This window comes from Rhineura floridana, chromosome 22, assembly GCF_030035675.1.
Source record: "Rhineura floridana isolate rRhiFlo1 chromosome 22, rRhiFlo1.hap2, whole genome shotgun sequence".
In the NCBI taxonomy this organism is placed as follows: Eukaryota; Metazoa; Chordata; class Lepidosauria; order Squamata; family Rhineuridae; genus Rhineura; species Rhineura floridana.
Genome location: NC_084501.1, coordinates 14939268 through 14967067, shown reverse-complemented (window position 1 = coordinate 14967067; position 27800 = coordinate 14939268). Strand labels below are relative to the sequence as shown.

The following is a 27800-nucleotide window of genomic DNA, read 5'->3' as shown; positions in this document are numbered from 1 at the left end:
TCATTTCACTCTCCTGCACAAAATGTCTGGTTGACTTTTTGAAGGTGGTCTTCTCAAATGCGTTCATGCATTCCTTTCCACACTACAATAAATCCTATCTATCAGCATGACTATTATCTGTTGTGGTTCATTTCAGTTTTAATTTCTTTTAGTCATTTGCTGCAATTTCTGTGCAAAGGAACTAAGGCAACAGCTGGAAGTTATAAAGTGTCGAAATGCTTGCTTGCTTGCCATATTCTGTCAAGGGAGTCATAAAGGACAAGAGGAGGGGTGACGGGAGATCTTTCTTTGCCAGGAAGCAAAAAGTCAACTTGACATTGCATATTTTCTTAGAATTCAGTGACTTGTTTATGCCAAGTGTTGAAAACTCATGCCAATGAGTGACATATTGGTATGTATTATCATGTGATAATTGTGTAATCATGCAATTTTGAAAAAGTATAAAAGTGGGTCTAAAACTCATGTCGGAGAGCTTGTGTTTGAGAATTGTGTCTCTGGACAACCTCCCAAGCAGCTGCTTGAAATAAAGCTATCTACTCAAAGCATCAATTCTGTGTCTTGAGAGTGTTGGTGTAGAGGACCTCAAAGTATTGAACTAAGCAGGGGCATGCCCAGTTGGGCTCCTGCAACAATTGGAGGTTCCACCGAGGTTCTGGGACATTCCCAACTCCTGCCCAAGGAGGCCTAGGACGGAGGAACGGAGGCACGCCGACTAAAAAGGTAAGGGGAGCCAATGTTGTAAATTCCCCCTTAGCCGTCTCTCCCTTCTTTGCTTTCTCTGGGTGGGGTGGGGAATGGCAAAAGGCCTGTTACTAAATTTCATGCAGCCCTTATTCTAGGGCCGAGTTGTTTCTTTGATTAGCATAGTGCCAGCGCTGGAGGTGGAACGTAGTGTTAGGTTGGGTTTTTGTGAGGGTATATGTGTGGACCGTGAATGTGCAAAAGGTGAGTGATACCTGGAAGACGAGCCATCTGCAGGGCGAGGTCTTGTGACTGTTAACCCCCGCAGGAAATGCCACACCCAGGTTGGCTGCTTTCCAAGAAGGGGGTCCTCGGACCGGTCTTCTGAGTAACGAGTGCATGTTGTGTATGCTTGAAAGGTCCAAAATAGTGTGAAAAAGTAATAACATTTGTAAAGCCTGCAAAAGGCAGCAAAAGAGAGTACTCTATTAAAAGTGAGGGGTAAGCTGGCCATGATTGGCCACTCCAAGTAAGCCCACCAGAGGTTTGGTGGCACCATGGAAATTGTTTTAAGAATTTCCTGGACATAAGAGTAGGAGTAAGCCTGCAGCATCCTAAAAACAGTTAAAGTATAACACTATAGTGGGTATGTTTGAAATGTTTGTATGAAACCTTCCCTCCCTTTTTCACCCCGAGAAACTAACGGGGCCATGAGCCAGATCTGATTGTGGGTAAAAGTCAACTATGCCTTTGTCATGACTTCATTTGTGTGACTTATGTGCCGATAGACTAAGAAACCCCATTCTGCACTGGACTTCCTCAATAAGCTTTACCTTCTGAGTGATGTGTGCTTGTAAGTCTCTCTCTGAATAGAACATATTAGTGAAAGAAAGCAGAGAGACGGAGTGTTTGATTATTTCCCCTCCCCATAGAGTGTGTGAAGTAGAGAATTTTGATATGGGACCAAAACCAAGTAAAATTGACCCTAACAGTCCATTGGGCCAAATTGTAGAAAAATTTGGACAAAAAGGGAAAGAAAAGTTGTCGGCTGCGTTGAGATTGGGACAGCTCATCTGGTTGTGCCAAAAAAGATGGCCATTGTTTACTTAAGAAGAGCCTGCTGGATCAGGCCAGTGGCCCATCTAGTCCAGCATCCTGTTCTCACAGCGGCCAACCAGGTGCCTGGGGGAAGCCCGCGAGCAGGACCCGAGTGCAAGAACACTCTCCCCTCCTGAGGCTTCCGGCAACTGGTTTTCAGAAGCATGCTGCCTCTGACTAGGGTGGCAGAGCACAGCCATCATGGCTAGTAGCCATTGATAGCCCTGTCCTCCATGAATTTGTCTATTCTTTTAAAGCCGTCCAAGCTGGTGGCCATTACTGCATCTTGTGGGAGCAAATTCCATAGTTTAACTATGCGCTGAGTAAAGTACTTCCTTTTGTCTGTCCTGAATCTTCCAACATTCAGCTTCTTTGAATGTCCACGAGTTCTAGTATTATGAGAGAGGGAGAAGAACTTTTCTCTATCCACTTTCTCAAGGCCATGCATAATTTTATACACTTCTATCATGTCTCCTCTGACCCGCCTTTTCTCTAAACTAAAAAGCCCCAAATGCTGCAACCTTTCCTCGTAAGGGAGTCGCTCCATCCCCTTGATCATTCTGGTTGCCCTCTTCTGAACCTTTTCCAACTCTAGAATATCCTTTTTGAGATGAGGCAACCAGAACTGTACACAGTATTCCAAATGCGGCCGCACCATAGATTTATACAACGGCATTATGATATCGGCTGTTTTATTTTCAATACCTTTCCTAATTATCACTAGCATGGAATTTGCCTTTTTCACAGCTGCCGCACACTGGGTCGACATTTTCATCGTGCTGTCCACTACAACCCCGAGGTCTCTCTCCTGGTCGGTCACCGCCAGTTCAGACCCCATGAGCGTATATGTGAAATTCAGATTTTTTGCTCCAATATGCAAAATTTTACACTTGTTTATATTGAATTGCATTTGCCATTTTTCCGCCCATTCACTCAGTTTGGAGAGGTCTTTTTGGAGCTCTTCGCAATCCCTTTTTGTTTTAACAACCCTGAACAATTTAGTGTCGTCAGCAAACTTGGCCACTTCACTGCTCACTCCTAATTCTAGGTCATTAATGAACAAGTTGAAAAGTACAGGTCCCAATACCGATCCTTGAGGGACTCCACTTTCTACAGCCCTCCATTGGGAGAACTGTCCGTTGATTCCTACTCTCTGCTTTCTGCTTCTTAACCAATTCCTTATCCACAAGAGGACCTCTCCTCTTATTCCATGACTGCTAAGCTTCCTCAGAAGCCTTTGGTGAGGTACCTTGTCAAACGCTTTTTGAAAGTCTAAGTACACTGTGTCCACTGGATCACCTCTATCTATATGCTTGTTGACACTCTCAAAGAATTCTAATAGGTTACTGAGACAGGACTTTCCCTTGCAGAAGCCATGCTGGCTCTGCTTCAGCAAGGCTTGTTCTTCTATGTGCTTAGTTAATCTAGCTTTAATCATACTTCCTACCAGTTTTCCAGGGACAGAAGTTTAGCTAACTGGCCTGTAATTTCCGGGATCCCCTCTGGATCCCTTTTTGAAGATTGGCGTTACATTTGCCACTTTCCAGTCCTCAGGCACGGAGGAGGACCCAAGGGACAAGTTACATATTTTAGTTAGCAGATCAGCAATTTCACCTTTGAGTTCTTTGAGAACTCTCGGGTGGATGCCATCCGGGCCCGGTGATTTGTCAGTTTTTATATTGTCCATTAAGCTTAGAACTTCCTCTCTCCTTACCACTATTTGTCTCAGTTCCTCAGAATCCCTTCCTGCAAATGTTAGTTCAGGTTCAGGGATCTGCCCTATATCTTCCACTGTGAAGACAGATGCAAAGAATTCATTTAGCTTCTCTGCAATCTCCTTATCGTTCTTTAGTACACCTTTGACTCCCTTATCATCCAAGGGTCCAATTGTCTCCCTAGATGGTCTCCTGCTTTGAATATATTTATAGAATTTTTTGTTCTTGGTTTTTATGTTCTTAGCAATGTGCTCCTCAAATTCTTTTTTAGCATCCCTTATTGTCTTCTTGCATTTCTTTTGCCAGAGTTTGTGTTCTTTTATATTTTCTTCATTTGGACAAGACTTCCATTTTTTGAAGGAAGACTTTTTGCCTCTAAGAGCTTCCTTGACTTTGCTCGTTAACCATGCTGGCATCTTCTTGGCCCTGGCGGTACCTTTTCTGGTCTGCGGTATGCACTCCAGTTGAGCTTCTAATATAGTGTTTTTAAACAACTTCCAAGCATTTTCGAGTGATGTGACCCTCTGGACTTTGTTTTTCAGCTTTCTTTTTACCAATCCCCTCATTTTTGTGAAGTTTCCTCTTTTGAAGTCAAATGTGACCGTGTTGGATTTTCTTGGCAATTGGCCAGTTACATGTATGTTTAATTTAATAGCACTGTGGTCACTGCTCCCAATCGGTTCAACAACACTTACATCTCGCACCAGGTCCCGGTCCCCACTGAGGATTAAGTCCAGGGTTGCCGTCCCTCTGGTCGGTTCCATGACCAACTGGTCTAGGGAATAGTCATTTAGAATATCTAGAAACTTTGCTTCTTTGTCATGACTGGAACACATATGCAGCCAGTCTATGTCCGGGTAGTTGAAGTCACCCATTACTACCACATTTCCTAGTTTGGATGCTTCCTCAATTTCATATCTCATCTCCCGGTCTCCCTGAGCATTTAATCTCCTTCCAGAACAGCAGTGGGCAGGAGACGGTTCCTTTGATTTTGGACGGCTAATACCACTTAGGCTGTACTTGGAACAAAATAAACCAGGCCAATTGGACTACTATTCTGTATGGGATGACGAAGCTTTGCAAAGGAAAGAACGACAGAGTTTGCAAATATGCGGGGAAGCTTTAAATAGTATTGGCAGTAAGCTAGCTCCACATCCGTATGCTCCTATATATCCATCATTGACACAGCTGGCTTCGGCCACTGAAAAGAAAACAGAAGCAATTGTGCCAGGACTTGCTCATTCGCAAGGGCCAACACAGTTGCAATATCAGACAGAGCAGGAGTCATTGCCAGACCTCATGCTTAGATATCAGGAGGGATAAGTTGACCCACATACTTTGCTAGGGAGTCATGGTCTGAAGAGACTGACATGCCCAGTAAACAGGAGGGATAAATCCCTCTCAGATAGGTATCCTCACCTGCCCGAGGTTGCTTTAATTTGGTATTTGGCAGCAATTGGATTTAATACAATTGTTATATTTTAAATAAATATAACATTATCCCATAACTGTGTCACGAGTCTTCTTTGGTGTGGTGGCAAAAACAGATCTTCTCAGCAAAGTGGAAGCACCATAAACCATGCAGACCTGAGGAATATTCAGAGATCCATCAAAGAATGATAAATGAATTTGGGATCCCTTGAATTTTGGTGAATGTGTTCAGGTTGCTTTGAAAGAAAGGAAGAAAAAAGCTCCATATTTAAGAGAATTGGAGGGAAACCTGGAAGGAGCCTTGAGCAGGCAGATGTAGGTATGAGTGTCCGAGGTGATGAGCAATCACAGATCCAGTCTGCTCTTGTTTGTCTGGATGGGGAGGCTCAACACTTCTGGCATCAAACCCAGACAATCATCAGCTGTGAATCCATTTTGTGTAATTCAAGTGCCATTTTGTACCATTCCTGTGATCATGTTCCCATTCTATGAAGAGGCCAGCTCATCCTGCACATGCTCCAGAGGAGATGTGAGCTTCTTCTGGGATAGAAAAGTAATGAGTTTGGTTGTATCAGTGGTGGGAAATGAATTTCAGATAAAGGACGAGGAAAGCTTGGGCTGGAGAACCCTCCATATCTCTGGGCAAGGTTGTTTCTCAGGAGGAATGGGTATGTGCCAACTTCCAAAATTGATATGGGGACTCCATCAGACAGGGGAGGATGCCGGTGTGGTGTGTAGACAGGAGAATTAGATTAAGGGATAGGAATAGGAATGGGCTGTAGCCATGGCAGTAACAGGAGCACTTCCATCTCTCCGAAGTTGATAGATGACATTCTATTCCAGAAAGAATCTGGGGGGAGAAGGAGTGGAATCATTTAGGCTGGTGAATGTTGCTGTGCACTTGAATACTAGTTTACCTATTTAAGCAGGTAAAGAGCATAGGTAAGTGTACTCAAGCCTAGCCATCTGGAGGACCCCAAATCTATGTTCCTTCTGGAATACAAATGAAAGAACCCGAACAGGAGGTGCTCTTGCCCCACTTCTAACAACTCCTCTTTTTTTGAAGAAGAGAAACAGTTTCTGCAGATACGCCACTCTTTTACCATCAAAGATTTTCCTTTGCTTGTTGTTTGGAAGATGTAAAAGGGACCGCCTGCACCCACATCAGAGAAACTTGCACATCACTTGCAAATTTCCCAAGACTGACAGTGAAATCCTATCTATGCCTACTCAGAAGCAAACCCCATTGAGTTCAATGGAGCCAATGTGTCCAGAGAATAAATGCAAACGTTCTCCCTTTTAGTCAATGCTGCTGCATCTGTTGGCATTTCTATCGCTGTTATAGAAAAGTCCAACAGGCTGTGACCCTCAGTGTTGAAATGTTTTGCAACTGGTTGCTCCACTTTTTTCATTAAGATTGCCGATTTGTGGTTTCTGAAGCATGTGCATAGGTCAGTTGTGGTTTTTCCTACCTATTGGATATGACATCCTGGTCTTTTGCATTCAATGAGATAAATTATATTGCAGGACCTGCAGGTGATGTTCTGTTTGATGTAATAGGTCCTGCCTGTCCTAGTACTTGTAAAAGTAGCTGTCGCCCTGAGGTACACATAGGTGATACAGCGTTTGGAGTGACATGGATGAGACCCAGGATTGGTGATAGGTGGCTTAAGCACAGCTCTCACTAACAGTCTGCATAAATTAGGAGGCTGGCGAAATGCTACAGCAGGAGGCCTGCTGATGGCTCTCGCAAGATGTTCAGAGTTTGCCAGCAATGGGTAGCTCTCCCTGATTGTTCCTTCAACATCAACTTCACTGGACTGGCCATGATGTTTGAATACCTGATCACCGTCTTCCAAAGCAGCTACTTTTACTCCCAACTTAAGGATGGAAAATGGAATATTGGTGGACAGCAAAAGAGGTTTAAAGACATTCTTAAAGCAAATCTAAAAAAAGTAACATGAGCATTGAGAACTGGGAAGTCTTGGCCCATGAACGGCCCAAATGGAGGCCGCCTATTATCAAAGGTGCTGTGGACTTCAAAGAATCACAAATGCAGGGCGAACAGGACAAAAAAGCTAAGTGGAATGCACATCAAACAAATCCTTATTGCAACCATCTGCCATCTGGAAACCTATGTCCTCACTGTGGGAGGCTGTGTGGATCCAGAATTGGCCTCCACAGTCACTTATGGACCCACTCTCACCCTTGGGCAGTGAGGGCTTTGCTATATATATATATATTCTTATAATATATATATATATATATATATATATATATAAGTAGGAGTTGTTGGGCATGTTTCTCTTGGCCCTGGCTGGTTTTTTTTTTTTTTTTTAGCTTTATGTGATTGGCTCACAGTGGCCAGACTTAGGAAGATAGAAAAATGTCTTATACTGAGCCAGACACATTGGTGCATCTATACTGAGCACCAGCAGTTCTCCAGGGATTCATGCAGGGGTCTCTCCCAGCCCAACCTGGAGATGCCAGGGGTTGCACATGGCACTTTCTCCATGCTTTTCTACTGAGCTATGGCCCATTCCTCATATCTTCCTCCAAATCTCCTAACGATATCTCCCAGCTTCCTATAGATGTAAAATAGTGTTTGAGGCAGTATAGTGCCCTGTGGCACCCCATAAGCCTCCAAGAGAAATGGGCTCAAGAAACACTAAGCCAATGCTGCATTCTCTTGTGCATCAAGCCCAACCTAAAAAAAAAAACTTTTATAAGTGGAAAGGTAATTCACTTGAAATCAAAGTGTAGAAGCCATCTTGAGCTTTGCTCACCACACACACACAAACACACACACACACACACACAAGTCGTCATCGTCATCTCTCATCTCCGCAGCCAGTTCTTCGTGTCTATTTCTCTGTTGCCTCCTTGCCCTCCAGCTCTTTTCTCCCTCCACACCTGTCCATTTTAAAACAATTGTTTTCTCCACCTGTTTTGCTCTCCCTTGTTGCCTCCTAAGCATCCATAGAGCACGAGGGAAGAGTGATGCTGCACAGAAGCTCAATTTGAAGCACAAGCTTTTATCCACAAATTAGAGAAGCAGAAGACTTCCACTGCTCCCACCCAAATAACACCCAAAGTTAACTCTGGAAACGTTACAGCTCAAAAGTAATGAAGTTACTAGTCATTCTATTACCAGCAAAATGTAATGATGTTACCAACTCGTTATTCAAAAAAGTAATAAATTACAAGTAACTCGTTATTTGTAACTATTTACTTCCAAGCTCTGCTAAAACATAAGAGGACCACAACAGATCATTTGGATGCAGATAGATGAGGTTTATTATAGGGGGAAGAGGAGTGCAGGGAAGCCTTTCCATGTTGAGCAGCTTCAGAAAGGTGGACAATACATTTTGTGCAGAAGAGTGAGATGACAGATGAATGAGGAGTAAAATGAGAGAAGGCATAAGTACACAGAGAATGACAGCTTCTCAGCAAAGTGGAAGCATCATAAATCTTGCAGGCCTGAGGAATAGTCAGAGATGCATCAAAGAATGAGCAGTGAATTTGGGATCCCTTGAATGTTGATCAAAGTGCCTTCAGGTTGCCTTGAAAGAAAGGAAGAAAAAACTCCATATCTAAGAGAATTGGAGGGAAACCTAAAGGAAGCTTTGAGCAGGCAGGTATAGGTACGAGTGTCAGAGGTGATGAGCAATCATGGATCCAGTCTGCTCTTGTTTGTTTGACCCATACAATCATCTGCTGTGAATACATTTTGTGCAATTCGAGTGCCATTTTGTTCCATTCCTGTGATGATCATGTTCCCATTCAATGAAGGGGCCAGCTCATCCTGCATGCGGCAAAGGGCCTGTCACCAGGGGAGATGTGAGCTTGTTCCGGGATTGTAAAGAAATGAGTTTGGTTGCATCAGCGCTGGCAAATGAATTTCAGATAAATGACGAGGAAAGCTAGGGGCTGAGAACCCTCCATATCTCTGGTCAGGGTTTCTGCTCAGGAGGAATGGGGATCTCCCAACATCCAAAATTGATATGGGGACTCCAACAGACAGGGGAGGATGCGGGAATGTTGGGTAGTGATGATGAAGAACAAACAGCTCAATTGTGTCAGCAAATGCTAATCCCTAAAGAGCCCTGAGGCAAGGGTCTCAAAGCATGTCTTGCTTTAGCAGAGAGATTAGGGCTGCCTCTCCATGCCAGGTTCCTTTCAAAATGCCTCCTGTATTTTTGGTTGACTCTGTGATGGAAATGTGTATATATATGCAGAGATCCTCAGTGGTCTGAGCTGCATCTGTGCCCATTTGTGTATTTATGAAAGTAGCAGACTTTTACCCTGCATTTAGAGCACTCAGACTTATCACAATAAGAAAAGCTACTTTATTTATAGAAATACAGAGTAGATAGGAAAAGCATACCTAGTTCTAACTAACTAAGATGGAGGCCCAATGCCCAAACCTGGCTATTGCCCTCATGGCTCAGGAGAGAGAGCAAAGTCAAAGATGTCTCCTCTCTGCCTGGACAGTTGAAGAAGAAGACAAAGGAAGGAGGGGCAGGTCAGCTTCCCTGAGTATATCAGTTTACAATGGAAGGAAGTTCGGTAGAGAAGAGCATGGGTAAAGGTAGGCAAGCCTAGCCAGCTGGAGGACCCTAACACTATCTTCTTTCTGGAATACAAACAAAAGAACCCAAACAGGAGTTGCTCTTGCCCCACTTCCAGGAACTTCTTTTTTTTTTTTTTTGTAGAGCAGAAACAGCCTCCTAATACACCACTCTTTTTCCATCAAAGATTTTCCTTTGCTTATTGTTTGGAAGATGCAATCTGGACTGCCGTGTGCCCGCATAAGGGAAGCTTGCATATCCCTTGCAAATATTCCTAGACTACCTATGTCTACTCAGAAGCAAACCTCATTGAGTTGAATGGAGCTTGATCTAAGTAGGGGTGCCCATTGCTAATAATGAAATTGATGCCACTGAATGAGGTCACCCACCCAGGCTAAAACAAACTTATCCCACTGTTCCAGTGATCATCATTTTCTCGGCTAGTCACACCAAGTCTGTGAGATGAATCTGAAAATACCCTACTTTTCTCATTTGCCTCTTCCCAAATTCAGTTTCAAATACCAAACTCCCAAGCAAATATAGTCCAGAGTGCCTTCACACTCTCTTCTTAGAAATGATTTTCTTAAGATAAGTTACCAACAGCAGGAAAAGGTGATCCCCAGAAATCGAGGGAAGCCAAAAGATACTGGTGGAAATGAATGAAATGGTGAGAGGATTTATATGGTTTCCCAACTTCCAAATATTGACTCAGCACTCTTCTGGGCAAACATTCAGATCATCAAGGTATTAAAATCTTAAGAGCACATAGTAAATCCAGCCCATGATGAGATTGGGTCAAGATACTGCATCAACCTGTCTGCTGTAATTAATAACCTAAAGGTGACTATCTTAATTGGAAAATGTGACATTCTTTTCTTTGAAGATATGCCATTGTTGGTGTACCATTTCAAGATGCTGAATGACATTCCAAAGCACTTTTGTTATACAGTTACATAAAAAGTAAATGTGCATCTAGGAAGATCTTAATATGCCAACTCTGGTTTGTGTAAAATGAGTGCTAGAAAATCCTAAAGTGGGGGGGAGGAATCCTTGGTACTCCTGATGTTGCTGGGTATAATTTTCATCATCCCTGACCATTGCCCATGCATGATGGTTGAGAATCATGAGGACTGGGGTTCAACATCATCCAAACAGCCCAGGTCACCTACCTCTGTCCTAAGTGGATCTGAAAACAACCTCTAGTTCACTCGGACTCCTGCCCTATGTGGATCAAGCTTCACTTTGTTCAATGTCATCCATTAAAAGAAACAGCCAACATCTGTTTCCACAGATCTAGTGCCTGTGAACCTGAACTCAGTGTGCCATTTGTTCAGCCCTAAGTGGAGGCAACTGCCTTGAGGAACTGGTTGTAAGTAAGTAAGTAAGTAAAATTTAATTTTTCTGTCGCCTAACTGGCCAAAGCCACTCTAGGCGACGTACACATTGAAATTGATAAAATACAATATAAATACAGAATAAAATACAATGCAGTCAACCATAACCATTTTAAATAGCAGCAGTATAGAACAATGTAGGGCAATCAATAAACAATTTAAAACAATCATAGAAAAATTAGCCCACCCCGGGGATCCCAAAGGCCTGTCCAAAGAGCCAGGTTTTTAAGGCTCAGCGAAATGTATCCAGGGAAGGGGCATGGCGGAGATCGAACGGGAGGGAGTTCCAGAGAGTGGGGGCCGCCACTGAGAATGCCCTCTCTCTAGTCCCCACCAACCTAGCTGTTTTCATTGGTGGGACTGAGAGAAGGCCCTGTGTGGCTGATCTAGTCGGGCGGCTTAATTGCTGGTACTGGAGGTGCTCCTTCAGGTAAACTGGGCCGAGACCGTATAGGGATTTAAAGGTTAACACCAACACCTTGAATTGGCCCTGGAAAACAACTGGAAGCCAATGTAGATGAAATAACACTGGCGTGATGTGATCACGGTGGCGGCTGTTTGTAAGCAAACTATCTGCCGCATTCTGCACCAGTTGTAGTTTCTGGACTGTTTTCAAGGGTAACCCCACGTAGAGCGCATTGCAGTAGTCTAATCGAGAGGTGACCAGGGCATGTACTACCAGTAGGAGCTGATGAATTGGGAGGTAGGGTTGTAGTCTCCGTATGAGGTGTAGTTGATACCAAGCTGCCCGGCTCACTGCCGAAATCTGAGCCTCCATGGACAGCTTGGAATCAAGAACAACCCCGAGGCTGCGGACCTGATCTTTCAGGGGAAGTCTCACCCCATTAAGCTTCAGGTCAACAACACCCAACCTTCCCCTGTCACCCACAAGTAGCACCTCGGTTTTATCAGGATTGAGCTTCAGCCTGTTCCTTCCCAATGGTTGCCCATTGAAGTCTGACAGATACACAATTCATTGGAAAGGGGGAAAAAAACTTCATTATACCTACAGGTTCCTATGAAGGATCAGTTCACTCATGGGCAGCACCTGATTGCATTTGGGAAATCCCTTTCATTTTGCTTATGTATTGGACTTGTTATTGCTGTATGGCTCTCTGGTATTTGCAAATATTTAGACTCCTATACATTATCCACAGAATTACTTAATTCCTATCAGAGCTATAATATTATTTTTTATTTTATATGAATCATGACCAAGCTTAGAGCAGATGGTTCCTTTTTGCTTGCTCTTTAGTATGCTTTTCTCCACAAATGCAGCAATTTGTACAACATATTAAAAGAGAAACAAAGGGGCTTCATGGAGACACTGAATAGCATTTGAGGCAAGATGGATCCTTGCAACACCTCCAAAACCCAAACACAGATGGCATCACAGCTGTCTCCTAAAGCTGCCTTCCAAGAGTCAATCCCTAGGAAGGACCTACATCTGCTACATGTCCAGGCTTCTCCTGAGTCAAAGTATTTCATAGTTGATCTCATCAAGCACACCCTTCTTCTGAAATTCCACTGATACCTTGTCTGTGAAACTGAACCCTAGTCCTGTTCCCCTTAGTCTGGTCCTTTCCCTTTGTCTCTCTGCTCAAAACATTTTGGATCAAAATGACTCTCAAAAATAAAGGAAGAGAAGGCTTCCAATTTCCCCAATTTCCCCCCTCACGCTAATTGAAAAGTTACAGGAACCCCATGCCATCCTGTATCTAGGATGACTTTGGCAATAATCTCCTGTACATCCCCACCTTCCCTCCAATATGCCATGTGGCGAATTGGATAAGCCCCCTGCTGTCTTTGCTCTAATGCCAATCAAAAAATACGAGGTGTGGACATTCGTAGATAAAGACATTGATAAAGACATTGATGCCATTCACAGCAAAAGTGAGATAGAAAACTCTATTGAATAAAGTACTTTAACAACTTAAATCCCCTGATGAAAGCCCTTGTGTAGGGCTGAAACACGTTGGGTATTTGAAAGAAATTTATTCTCTTTTATAGAAATCAATAGAGAAAAAAATATAAATTTGGACTTTCCCTTTTTTGACATTCTGGGGTTCCCCCTCTTTTTTTCTTATTTGCTCTAATGCCAGCTAGTGCCAGTGCCTTAGCTACCCCTGAACAAGAGACACCAAGTTCAAATCCTTTATCTGCATTAGCCACAAGCCACTGATATATCCAAAAACCATCAACTAAAAACCCAAAAATCCTACATCAGATTAAAACTCAAGGTACCATTCTAGATGTCATTCTAATGGCTTCTGCTAAACATTTTGCAGGCACTTCTGACACCTCTGCTCTTGGTCTGCAACACAAAAACAAACATACAAGTTAGTTGAAGGCCCTGGGAAAGATGACAACAATGGAGTAATCAGCTGACTTCTCAAATCTTTCTAGGAAGAGCAGAATAGCATTACATGGGCTCCTGTTTCAACACTACCATCTCCACATAGGCATACAGAATTTTGCAGTGGAATTCTTTTAAAATGCCCTTTTACTATGGCTGACGGTAGTATATTCAATCTTGCTCTAGGAAAAGCTCTTCTATATTTAACAATTATTAGATTTTGTAAATAGGGTGCCAGTGAATTCAGATGACTGAGCGGAAAACTGTTGCACTATGGGCAGAATTTTCTTGTAGCAGCCAAATTGCTTTGTTGTTCAATGTCATAGAGGCACAGTTTAATTAGAACTCTTGCTTTGTTAGCCGCTTAGATTGCTGCGGTGATAAGACCAGCGCCTTAAGGAGACGCCAAGCATATCTGCACTCTGCAGAAACATGGACCAGGAAAGGGCTGAGTTGGCAAACACCACACCCACCACGCGAAACTTTGCGGTCATCCATCGGTTGTTATGGCTCTGAAGTAGCAAGGACAACATGACTGATGCTCAAAAGTAATTAACGAGAATACCAAGACGCCCAAAATGAAATAGAAGACAAAATGTACTTATCTCTTAGTTCAAAATGAAAGGGGATGTTCTTGTAATCCAGTCTATGGGACTCCCAGCGGCCTGGGCTGTGGTTCCTGAGATGCTAATTAGTATGATCTAAGCCGGATGCGTGCAAAGTTTGCACTTTCGGAGGGTGGATCAAGCTGTCGATGGTCTGAAAGAAAACATATAAAAGTCACTGCCCCAGAAGGTCTTCTTAACAGTGTCATTCACCAACTCTTGTCTCCGGAATATCTGCTCTTCCTACTCTAGGTAAGTGTATGTATATACATTCCCCCTGTGGGAATCTCAGTGGTCTGAGCTGCGTGTGTGCCCGTTTGTGTATTTATGAAAGTAGCAGACTTTTACCCTGCATTTACAGCACTCAGACTTAAGACTTAGCACAATAAGAAAAGCTACTTTATTTATAGAAATACAGAGTAGATAGGAAAAGCATACGTAGTTCTAACTAACTAACTAAGTTGGAGGCCCAATGCCCAAACTTGGGTATTGCCCTCATGGCTCAGGAGAGAGAGCAAAGTCAAAGATGTCTCCTCTCTGCTTGGACAGTTAATGAAGAAGACAAAGGAAGGAGAGGCAGGTCAGCTTCCCTGAGTATAACAGTTTGCAATTGGAGGAAGTTCGGTAGAGAAGAGCACGGGTAAAGGTAGGCAAGCCTAGCCAGCTGGAGGACCCTAACACTATCTTCTTTCTGGAATACAAACAAAAGAACCCAAACAGAGTTGCTCTTGCCCCACTTCCAGGAACCCCCCCTTTTTTTTTGTAGAGCAGAAACAGCCTCCTAATACACCACTCTTTTACCATCAAAGATTTTCCTTTGCTTGTTGTTTGGAAGATGCAATCTGGACCGCCTAGTGCCTGCATGAGGGAAGCTTGCATATCCCTTGCAGATATTCCTAGACTGACAGTGTAATGCTACCTATGCCTACTCAGAAGCAAACCTCATTGAGTTGAACGGAGCTTGATCTAAGTAGTGATGCCCATTGCTAAGAATGGACTTGATGCCACTGGATCAGGTCACACGCACAGGTTGAATCAAAGGAATCACACTGTTCCAGTGATCAGCATGTTCTTCCGTTTTCTCGGTGGGTCACACCAAATATGTGAATCGAATCTCAAAATACCCTAGTTTTCTCGTTTGCCTCTTCCCAAATTCAGTTTCAAATACCAAAATCCTAAGCAAATATGCTCCAGAGGCACAGAGTACCTTCACACCTTCTTCTCACAAAGCATTTATGTAAAGACAACTTCCCAACAGCAGGAAAAGATGAGCCCCAAAAACTTCTGCAAGCCAAAAGACACTGGTGGAAATAGCTGAAATGGTGAGAGCATTGATACTGTTTCCCGACTTCCATATATTGCGTTAGCACTGCTCTTAGAAAACATCCGGATCATTAAAATTTTCAGCGCACATTGTAAATCCAGCCCATGAAAAGATTGGGGCAGGATACAGCATCAACCTGTCTGCTGTAATTAACAACCTAAATTATAGTATTTAATTGGAAAATGTGACATTCTTTTCTTTGAAGATATGCCATTGTTGGTGTACCATTTCAAGATGCTGAATGACACTCTGAAGCACTTTAGCTATATAGTTTCATGAAAAGTAAATGTGCATCTAGAAAGACCATAAAATGCCAACTCGGGATGTCGATATCAGGACGTTGCCAGGAGGCTGTTGCTATCCGTAACCGAGAGGGAGAGTGGCACTGTGCCATCACTGAACTTCCACCACGTCTGAATCTCTCAGTTAGCAGCAGTGGCTCCATGTAGGAAGCCAAGTGAGCAATGCCACAAAGTGCTACTGGATTTAAGTCTTCCCCATCCAATGGAGACCTCCCACAAATCTTTGCAGAGATGGAGGTGTACTCCTGGAAATTTGGTAGTAATGAATGATACGAAGGAGGGAAATCCCTCTAAATGCTTTCCAAAGAATATAAAATATACACTGAAATTCTCAATCAAAGTCAACATTTTTGAATGTAGAGTGTGTTAGGGTTTCACATTATTAAAACAAGACAGTGCCTTAGCCCTCCCCCGCACTCTCCTACCACCTTTTGCCCTCATGCCCTACTTTTTTTTGAGGGGAAGGGATGTTTACAACATTTTCATTTCTGACGCTCAGTCGTTTGGCATGTTGTGCAGTGTTAGGGTTCCTTTGCTCAGAAAAGCGTTAAGTTTTGGTCCTCTGAGTTTCTCATTTTTCCAACCTTACATTTAGTTCTCAACATTTTTGCAGCAATTTTCCATTTCTTAAAAAAAAAAAGTCCTCATGGAAATTCTCCAGTATATTAGTGCAAATTTCTCCTAATGGGCACATTTTAATTTATTTATTTATTTATTTATTATTTGATTGATATCCTGCCCTTCCTCCCAGCAGGAACTCATATGTAATTTTGACTTATCAGAATAAGAAAAGCAAGGACAAGACCGTGTTCTGGATGCTTCATTAGATCCCACTGCCATAATATTGGAGTCTAAGTCCCAGCGAATGCATGCGATCTTATCCTGGAAGTGCCTCACAAACTCATCACAGCGGGCTACAGATGAATCTATGATGTCCCGAGGGCCAGAATGTAAAAGCCCTCATACGATTTTAAAGAGCTGCGCCGGGCGGGAGAGAGATGCCTTAATTGTGGCAGCAAAATATCTCTTTTTTGCTGCCCTCACCGCTACTATATACCGCTTAGAAGAGGCACTCACCAAGGCATAATTGCATTCGTCAGGAGTTCGCCTCCATCTGCACTCAAGCCTCCTCCTCTCTTGCTTCATCACTCTCAGCTCCGGGGTATACCATGGAGCTGTATGAGCTCTACATAGGAGGGGGCGCATGGGAGCGATCATGTCAACCGCCCGGGTCATCTCCGTATTCCACAATCCGACCAGGGCTTCGACAGGAGCGCCAGTCTTCTCAGTCGGGAAATCCCCCAGAGCCCTTTGGAAACCCTCAGGATCCATTAGTCTCCGGGGGCGGACCAATTTAATAGGTCCCCCACCCTTGCAGAGGGAAAGGGTCGCTGTGAGCCTAAACTTCAGCAAGCGGTGATCTGTCCATGACAATGGGGTAGATGAAAAACCCCCAACCACCAGATCACCATCTCCATGCCCAGTGGTGAAGATCAAATCAAGAGTATGTCCTGACACATGCGTTGGGCCAGTAACAACCTGAGACAGCCCCATGGTTGTCATGGAGACCATGAAGTCCTGAGCCGCCCCAGATAGAGCAGTCTCAGCATGGATGTTGAAGTCCCCCAGTACCAATAGTCTAGGGGACCGCAGCAATACCTCCGAGACTACCTCTGTCAGCTCAGTTAGGGAATTTGTTGGGCAGCAGGGTGGGCGGTACACCAACAAAATTCCCAGTCTGTCTCTCTGACCCAGCACAAGGTGGAGACACTCCAAACCAGTCGACACCTGGACAGGGTGCTTGGTGAGTGAGAAAGAACTCCTATAGACCACAGCAACCCCGCCTCCCCGTCCTTCGGTTCTACCATGATGCTGAACCGTATACCCAGGTGGGCAGAGCCGGGAAAGAGCAACTCCTCCCTGATCGCCCACCCAGGTTTCAGTTATGCTTGAACTTCCGCCGGGCCTTGAAGACCAGGCTCTTCAGGCAGGCTTTTGGGGTGGGTTAGGTTTTTACTGTTATGGTTTTAAATTTTAACGTTTTAATGTATTGTTTTTATCTTGTACGTCGCCCAGAGTGGCTGGACAACCAGCCAGATGGGCGACTAATAAATTTAATAAACAAATAAATAAATAAATATATGCAGAGATCCTCAGTGGTCTGAGCTGCGTGTGTGCCCGTTTGTGTATTTATGAAAGTAGCAGACTTTTACCCTGCATTTACAGCACTCAGACTTAAGACTTAGCACAATAAGAAAAGCTACTTTATTTATAGAAATACAGAGTAGATAGGAAAAGCATACGTAGTTCTAACTAACTAACTAAGTTGGAGGCCCAATGCCCAAACTTGGGTATTGCCCTCATGGCTCAGGAGAGAGAGCAAAGTCAAAGATGTCTCCTCTCTGCTTGGACAGTTAATGAAGAAGACAAAGGAAGGAGAGGCAGGTCAGCTTCCCTGAGTATAACAGTTTGCAATTGGAGGAAGTTCGGTAGAGAAGAGCACGGGTAAAGGTAGGCAAGCCTAGCCAGCTGGAGGACCCTAACACTATCTTCTTTCTGGAATACAAACAAAAGAACCCAAACAGAGTTGCTCTTGCCCCACTTCCAGGAACCCCCCCTTTTTTTTTGTAGAGCAGAAACAGCCTCCTAATACACCACTCTTTTACCATCAAAGATTTTCCTTTGCTTGTTGTTTGGAAGATGCAATCTGGACCGCCTTGTGCCCGCATAAGGGAAGCTTGCATATCCCTTGCAAATATTCCTAGACTACCTATGTCTACTCAGAAGCAAACCTCATTGAGTTGAATGGAGCTTGATCTAAGTAGGGGTGCCCATTGCTAATAATGAAATTGATGCCACTGAATTAGGTCACCCACCCAGGCTAAAACAAACTCATCCCACTGTTCCAGTGATCATCATTTTCTCGGCTAGTCACACCAAGTCTGTGAGATGAATCTGAAAATACCCTACTTTTCTCATTTGCCTCTTCCCACATTCAATTTCAAATACCAAAATCCCAAGCAAATATACTCCAGAGTGCCTTCACACCCTCTTCTCAGAAAGCATTTATGTAAAGACAACTTACCAACAGCAGGAAAAGGTGAGCCCCAGAAATCGAGGGAAGCCAAAAGATACTAGTGCAAACGACTGAAATGGTGAGAGCATTTATATGGTTTCCCAACTTCCAAATATTGAGTCAGCACTCTTCTGGGCAAACATTCAGATCATTAAGGTATTAAAATCTTAAGAGCACATAGTAAATCCAGCCCATGATGAGATTGGGTCAAGATACTGCATCAACCTGTCTGCTGTAATTAATAACCTAAAGGTGACTATCTTAATTGGAAAATGTGACATTCTTTTCTTTGAAGATATGCCATTGTTGGTGTACAATTTCAAGATGCTGAATGACCTTCCAAAGCACTTTAGTTACATAGTTACATAAAAAGTAAATGTGCATCTAGGAAGACCTTAATATGCCAACTCTGGTTTGTGTAAAATGAGTGCTAGAAAATCCTAAAGTGGGGGGAGGAATCCTTGGTACTCCTGATGTTGCAGGGTATAATTCCCATCATCCCTGACCATTACCCATGCATGATGGTTGAGAATCATGAGAACTGGGGTTCAACATCATCTGAACAGCCCAGGTCACCTACCTCTGTCCTAAGTGGATCTGAAAACAACCTCTAGTTCACTAGGACTCCTACCCTATGTGGATCAAGCTTCACTTTGTTCAATGTCATCCATTAAAAGAAACAGCCAACATCTGTTTCCACAGATGTAGTGCCTGTGAACCTGAACTCAGTGTGCCATTTGTTCAGCCCTAAGTTGAGAAAACTGCCTTCAGGAACTGGTTGCCCATTGACGTCTGACAGATACACAATTCATTGGAAAGAAAGAAAGAAAATATCTAGGATGACTTCAGCAATAATCTCCTGTACATCCCCACCTTCCCTCCAATATGCCATGTGGCGAATTGGATAAGCCCCATGCTTTCTTTGCTCTATTGCCAGCTAGTGCCAGTGCCTTCACTACCCCTGAACAAGAGACACCAAGTTCAGATCCTTTATCTGCATTAGCCACAAGCAACTGATATATCCAAAAACCATCAACTAAAAACCCAAAAAACCCATATCAGATTAAAACTCAAGGTACCTTTGTAGATGTCATTCTAATGGCATCCGCTAAACATTTTGCAGGCACTTCTGACACCTCTGCTCTTGGTCTGCAACACAAAAACACACATACAAGTTAGTTGAAGGCCCTGGGAAAGATGACAACAATGGAGTAATCAGCTCACTTCTCAAATCTTTCTAGGAAGAGCAGAATAGCATTACATGGGCTCCTGTTTCAACACTACCATCTCCACATAGGCATACAGAATTTTGCAGTGGAATTCTTTTAAAATGCCCTTTTACTATGGCTGACGGTAGTATATTCAATCTTGCTCTAGGAAAAGCTCTTCTATATCTAAGAATTATTAGTTTTTGTAAATAGGGTGCCAGTGAATTCAGATGACTGAGCAGAAAACTGTGACACTATGGGCAGAATTTTCTTATAGCAGCCAAATTGCTTTGTTGTTCCATGTCATAGAGGCGCAATTTAATTAGAACTCTTGCTTTGTTAGCCCCTTAGATTGCTGTGGTGATAAACCATAAGAGGAGCGCCTTAAGGAGACGCCAAGTATATCTGCAGTCTGCAGAAACATGGACCAGGAGAGGGCTGAGTTGGCAAACGCCACACACTCCACACGAAACTTTGCGGTCATCCAGCAGTTGTTATGGCTCTGAAGCAGGAAGGACCACACGAATGATGCTCAAAGGCAATTGACGAGAACGCCAAGACGCCCAAAATGAAATAGAAGACAAAACGTACTTATCTCTTAGTTCAAAATCAAACGGAATGTTCTTGGAACCCAATCTATGGGACTCCCAGAGACCTGGGCTGTGATTACGCTAATTACGCTAATTAGTATGATCTAAGCCGGATGCGTGCAAAGTTTGCACTTTCGGAGGGTGGATCAAGCTGTCGAAGGTCTGAAAGAAAACATATAAAAGTCACTGCCCCAGAAGGTCTTCTTAACAGTGTCATTCACCAACTCTTGTCTCCGGAATATCTGCTCTTCCTACTCTAGGTAAGTGTATGTATATACACTCCCCCTGTGGGAATCTCTTTTGTAGAGAGATTCATATTATTCTGCTGATTCTTAGAGGACAGGAAGGTCATCTGCAAATGAAATTGAAAATATTTGAAAGATTCACAGGTCAAGGATTCAATGGTTTTATGTTGTAGTTGCCAGGATACATGAAGGAATAACAAACAAGGTGCTGGTGCTGGTGTGCAAAGCCCTACACAGCTTGGGACCAGGTGACTTGAGACCATTTAGATGAACTGGAATTCTCCCCATTCGCTGACAAAAATCATGGACAAATGCAAACTGATTGTCTGCATGCAAAATACAGAGTTTCTGTTAACATAGGGCGAGTATAACATTGTATGCGCAGTGGTGGTGCTGTGGTTCCTCTTTCAGAAACCTAAGGCAGGACCTTATACCATGTAGGTGGTGGTGGAATTCAGAGATGTTCTAGGGTATGGATGCTCAGCCAGCGCACGAAGATGTTCAAACTTGTGCTGAGGCAATAATTCTGAGAAGCCGTTTTCTGGAAACATTCTGAGATTTTTCATATATAGAGGGATTGAAAATGCTGTCAGTTTTGGTCCTCTGAGTTTCTCATTTTTCCAACCTTACATTTAGTTCTCAACATTTTTGCAGCAATTTTCCTTAAAAAAAAAAACAAAAGTCCTCATGGAAATTCCCCTGTATGTTAGTGCAAATTTCTCCTAATTTTAATTAATTTATTTTTTTATTTTTATATTTTTTATTGATATCCCGCCCTTCCTCCCAGCAGGAATTCATATGTAGTTTCGACTGATATATTTATTTATTTGCGCACTTTCCCCTAACAGAACCATTTTTGCAAATGTTGCTTGGCAAAACACACACACAGTTTCCAAACTCTAGTTGCCAAATATTCTCCGCCATTTGTTATTTCGGTCTGATGCTATTACTCCCCATGTTCCCGAAAAAGGCTCATTCCTGTATTTCCTGTAAGTTACTTCCAGCAACAGTTCTCCAATATTCTCTTTTTTCTTTCTTTTTTTCCACTTTTTTCCCCAGGAAGTCACAAAAATGTTAAAATTAATTAAAATACATAAAATACAATTAAAATACATAATATATAATATATATATATTAATGATTAATGCTGCCACTCACACAAGTAATCTTGTAATGCTATCCTTCTCTTTTTCTCAATGAAAGCTTTGCTTTAGTCTGGTTTGGACCTGTATTTTGGGGTTATATACGGACCATTTAGTCACATTTCAGGGCAAAGCGCTTGTTTCTATCCCTAGCAAAAGATCCCCCTCCTCTCAAAGAGGTGTGTTTCATGGGCCATGTGGGTGGCAAGTTCACACACTCAGGCTCCCAATTCCACGTGCCGTAACATTATCCTTCCCAGGGCCTTCAACTAACTTCGATGTAGTTTTACTTGTGCAGACCAAGACCAGAGGGTGCCGGAAATATCTGCAAAATTTTTACCAGATGCCGTTAGAACAAGATCTTCATTGGTACCTTGGGTTTTAATCTGATCTAGGTTGTTTTGTTGTTGATGATGAGGATGAGGATGGTTTTATTTGTCCATTTCTCATACAATCATGGATTTTGGATATATCAATTTCACCGGTTGGTATTCACTGGTTCCCTCCGGTATTGGAGGGAAGGTGGGGACATACAGGAGATTATTGAAGAAGTCATGCTAGATGCATGATGGGACAGGGTTCCTGTAACTTGCCAATTAGCGGAAGGGGGAAAAAGGGGGAAATTGGAAGCCTTCTCTTCCTTAGTTTTTAGAGTCCTTGTGATCCAAAATGTTTTGAGCAGAGACAAAGGGAAAGGACCAGACTAAAGTGAGCAGGACTAGTGATGGCTGAGAAACTGAGAAATTCAATTCACCTTTAATGCTGAATTTATCAAATTCACATTTTCCAAAATGATATGAGAACTGAAACACGGCCATATTTCAAAATCCCCACTTCTCTGTGTTCTTTTCTATGCAGTCTAACCAACCAGTGTTTTACGAATACCGATTATGTGAAGGGAAACTGTGATCAAAATGAATACATGCAAGAAAATAACATGCAAATATGCATTGTGTGAAGGGAATCTCTTGCAAAATTGTGTACATTTGTCTCAAGTGGAGAAATTCACGGGAAAATGTTTGGGAACTTTTGTTACTGTAGAAACCTGGAGAAGTGAATTTAAGACTGGAAAAATGAGAAATGGAGGGAAACAAAACTGGCAGATCCTTGCATCTCTCTGTATGAAACAGTACTACCAAATTTCCAGGACTACACCTCCATCTCTGCACAAGATTTGTTGGAGGTCTCCATTGGATGGGGAAGACTTAAATCCAGTAGCACTTTGTGGCATTGCTCACTTGGCTTCCTACATGGAGCCACTGCTGCTAACTGAGAGATTCAGACGTGGTGGAAGTTCAGTGATGGCACAGTGCCACTCTCCCTCTCGGTTACGGATAGCAACAGCCTCCTGGCAACGTCCTGATATCGACATCCCGAGTTGGCATTTTATGGTCTTTCTAGATGCACATTTACTTTTCATGAAACTATATAGCTAAAGTGCTTCAGAGTGCCATTCAGCATCTTGAAATGGTACACCAACAATGGCATATCATCAAAGAAAAGAATGTCACATTTTCCACTTAAATTACTATCATTTAGGTTGTTAATTACAACAGACAGGTTGATGCTGTATCCTGCCCCAATCTTGTCTTGGGCTGGATCTACCATGTGCTCTTAAGTTTTTAATACCTTAATGATCCGAATGTTTTATAAGAACAGTGATGACTCACCATATGGAAGTCAGGAAACAGTATAAATGCTCTCACCATTTCAGCTATTTCCACCAGTGTCTTTTGGCGTCCCACGATTTTTGGGGGTCATCTTTTCCTGCTGTTGGTAAGTTGTCTTTACATAAATGCTTTGTGAGAAGAGGGTGTGAAGGTACTCTGTGCCTCTGGAGCATATTTGCTTGGGATTTTGGTATTTGAAACTGAATTTGGGAAGAGGCAAACGAGAAAACTAGGGTATTTTGAGATTCGACTCACGTATTTGGTGTGACTCACCGAGAAAACGGAAGACCATGCTGATCACTGGAACAGTGTGATTCCTTTGATTCAACCTGGGTGTGTGACCTGATCCAGTGGCATCAAGTGCATTCTTAGCAATGGGCATCCCTACCTAGAGCAAGCTCCATTCAACTCAATGAGGTTTGCTTCTGAGTAGGCATAGGTAGGATTTCACTGTCAGTCTAGGAATATTTGCAAATCTTGGTTCGAACATGATTGTATAGCTCAGAAGAAACTCCTTATTGCAAAGTATAGAGCTTATAGAGACACCAATTCCCCTCCACTATTTTTACAATGGATGGAGGAGAAAAAACATTATGAACAGTTAAAGTCAAAAAAGCTCTGTCACAAAAAGAAGACTGGCAATGTCTGTTAAAAGCATCCAGAGTAAAGGATTCATCTACCTTTTGGAAATTAGTCACAAAGGGTTAGCCTAGTTCCATGCCTAACTTGGATTATCATATATCAGTGGCTACCTGGGAAGACCACTTCACCAAAATCTATTGAAGAGAACAGATATATTATCAGCCAATCAAGTCCCAGGGTCACGATTTCCCTGAATGGCCTCCTGTCCCCTCTAAAGAAATAGTCGATCTAATTGCTAAATTGAAATCAGGAAAAGCACCTGGTTTGGATAATATTCCACCAGAGCTTTTCAAAGCTAATGTTGACTGGTGGGCGCCGGTTGTAGTTACCCTATTCACACGTATTGACTCTGACATTGTCATTCCAGATGACTGGGGCTTGGCAATAATTATTCCAATCTTCAAAAAAGGTTCTAGATCTGATCCGGCCAATTACAGACCGATCAGTCTGTTAAATATTATGCCAGCCACTTAAGTGACAAACTTCAAACTTGGATGGAACAAGAAAATATTCTTGAGGAAGAACAGGAGGGCTTTAGAGCTGGTCGCTCCACAATGGATCACGGTCTTGTCTTATCCCATCTGATAGAAAAATATTCAACGCCCCCTGGAGGAGCTCTTTATACAGCATTTATCGATTTTAAGGCAGCCTTCAATATGACACCTAGATATAAACTTGGGAAAAGCTAGAGTCTACTAATATAGACAGACACCTGCTTGCTCTAATAAGTTGTCTATATGAATCCACCTATTTACGAATTAGATGCAATAGCGCTGGTCATCTATCCAAGGCCATTCCCACATTCAAAGGTGTTAAACAGGGATGCATTTTGGCTCCCAGGCTGTTTAATCTATATATCAACTCCTTGGTTAAAACTCTGTCATCTATAGGAAATCATTCTCCCAGTTTATCCAAGAGGCCTACATCTATTCTCCTATATGCTGATGATCTTCTTCTCCTCTGGTTGACCCCTGTGGGGTTGAGACGATTAATGAATGCCCTTGCTAGTTACTGCAAGAATGAGCTCCTGGAAATTAACCATAACAAATCGAAAGTTGTGGTCTTTTCCAGAAGAAGATTAAAACACCGTTGGCATATCACCGATCATCCTACAGAGCAGGTTAAATCCTTTAGATATCTTGGGATGATATTTCATTCCTCAGGATCCTGGCACCCCCAAGTAAACAATGCTACTGCCAACACTCACAGAACCACTAAGGGGCTTCTTTCCTTTTATTATAAGAAAGGAGTACAGTATGTTCCTTCCGCCATTCAGATTTTTGCGGCCAAAGTAATCGCCCAGCTATTATATGGTGCCCAAATGGGTACTTATAATGACTACGCACCTTTGGAGGTAGTTCAGACAAAACTTTTGAGATCAATTCTCGGTACTCCATCCTGTGTCCCTAACTCCATATTGCGCCTAGAAGCAGGTCTCATTACGATCGAGGCCCACATTTGGTTGCTTAAATTTAAATTATGGCTAAAATGGTTGTTTGTCCCGGTAGGTTTGGCCCCATTAACGTTAACTGATGCTTTTTGCTCAAAATGGAAAAAGTCCCTAACAAGCAAGTCACTATCTTTAGGGTTCTCTCCACCTATGATTTTGACATTGGGTTTCTCCAAAGCAAAATCCCTCATTTTCCAAAGAATTTATGACATAGAATTACAAGCCCATTTAACCAGGACGGAAACATACCCAGACCTTAGGTTTAACACAAGGTTATTTGCTCTGGCTCATCATTGGTTTAATTTGACTGTCCCAAGGTTTAGGAGGGTGTTTACCCTTGCAAAATTGAATGTGCTACCATCGACACTCTTGGAGGGCAGATTCAAAAAGATGAAATATGATGAACGGATATGCCCATGTGGCAATGATGCAGTGGAGTCGGTTTGTCATGTGTTACACTGCCCTTTTTATCATGATCTTCGGGCCATTCTAATTACACCAATTGTGCAGAGAATTCCTCCTAGTGATGAAAGCTTCGCTGTGGGTTATCTTTTGTCCGATCATGTCTCTTTTGTGACAGCTAAGGGAGCTCGTTTCTGTGCTGCCGCTATCCGTGTCAGGAAGATTTTGGTGTCTGCTTAACTTGCGCGAGATTCTCAGTCGCTTTCTACTAATTGAATGTAATATTATTATACTCTGCTGATGTTGTCTGTTCTGTAAAATATTTTGGAGAAACTGATGCTCCTCGTGGTGATTTATCGTCTGATAAATTCCTACTTTGCTGAAATGTCAAGCATCATTTTAAGTCTTATAGGAAAAGTGGAAAGGAAAATACTTGGTTTTTAAAGTGATGTTTTAGTGATAAATATTGGTTTCATACATATCTTAATGTTCTTGTTTGGTCTATGACTGTAATAAATTTTATCGATTTGCAAGCGATATGCAAGCTTCCCTTATGCGTGCACAGGGCAGTCCAGTTTGCATCTTCCAAACAACAAGCAAAGGAAAAGCTTTGATGGTAAAAGAGTGGTGTATTTGCAGAAGTTGTTTCTGCTGTTAAAAAAAACAGGAATTTTTAGAAGTGTGGCAAGAGACCTCCTGTTTGGGTTCTTCTGTTTGTATTCCAGAAGGAAGAAAGAGTTAGGGTCCTGCAGATGACTAGGCTTGCCTACCTTTACCTGTTTAAATGAGTAAACTAGTATTCAAGTGCACAGCAACATTCACCAGACTAAATGATTCCATTCCCTCTCCCCCCAGCTGCTTTCTGGACTGGAACGTCATCTATCAACTTTGGAGTGATGGATTCACAGCCACGGATAATAGTCCGTCCTATTCCTGTTTTTGTTCATCGCGTGTCTATTGGAATCCCCAAAGCGATTTTGGATGCTATCAGACCCCCATTCCTCCTGTGCAACAACCCTGCCCAGAAATGTGAAGGGTTCTCAGGCCTTAGCTTTCCTTACGCTTTATCTGAAATTCATTTCCAACCGCTGATGCAACCAAACTCATTTCTTTACAATCCGAGCACAAGCTCACATCTCCTCTAGTGACAGCTGTGCAGGATGAGCTGACCCCTTCATTGAATGGGAACATGATCATCACAGGAATGGAATGAAATGGTACCCGAATTGCACAAAATGGATTCACAGCTGATGATTGTATGGGTGTTTGTGCCAGAAATGTTGAGCCTCCCCATCCAGATAAACAAGAGTAGACTGGATCTATGATTGCTCATCACCTCTGACACCTACAACTGCCTGCTCAAAGCTTCATTTAGGTTTCCCTCCAATTCTCTTAGTTATGGACCTTTTTTCTTCCTTTCTTTCAAGGCAACCTGAAGACACTTTGACCAAAATGCAAGGGATCCCAAATTCACTTATCATTCTTTGATGGATCTCTGAATATTTCTCAGGTCTGCAAGGTTTATGGTGCTTCCGCTTTCCTGAGAAGATCTGTTTTTTCACTGTGTACCTATGCCTTGTCTCATTTTACTCCTCATTCATCTGTCATTTCACTCTTCTGCACAAAATGTATTGTTCACCTGTTGAAGCTGCTCATCATAGAAATGCTTTTGTGAACTCCTCTTCCCCCTGCAATAAACCTCATCTATCTGCATCAAAATGATCTGTTGTGGTCCTCCTGTGTTTTACTCCTTTGGGGCAATCAGGTTTCGATTCCGGTTGGGTGAGAATTGCTCGAGATAGAAGTGATTTTAGGAAAGAGAGTGTTGAGAGTTCAACACTAAAATAGTAAAGTCATAGTGTCTGATCATAGTGTAAGGTCCCAAAGTCCAATTCCAG

General features: G+C 42.7%; 1 long non-coding RNA gene across 1 annotated transcript; it reads left to right on the top strand.

Annotated features, from left to right (window-relative positions):
- Positions 1-460: 460 nt before the first annotated feature.
- Positions 461-27621, top strand: LOC133374753 (uncharacterized). Its single transcript, XR_009759967.1, has 4 exons — positions 461-720; positions 13607-14103; positions 20105-20611; positions 26758-27621. It is a non-coding gene; the product is annotated as an uncharacterized LOC133374753 (long non-coding RNA).
- The last annotated feature ends 179 nt before the right edge of the window (positions 27622-27800 follow it).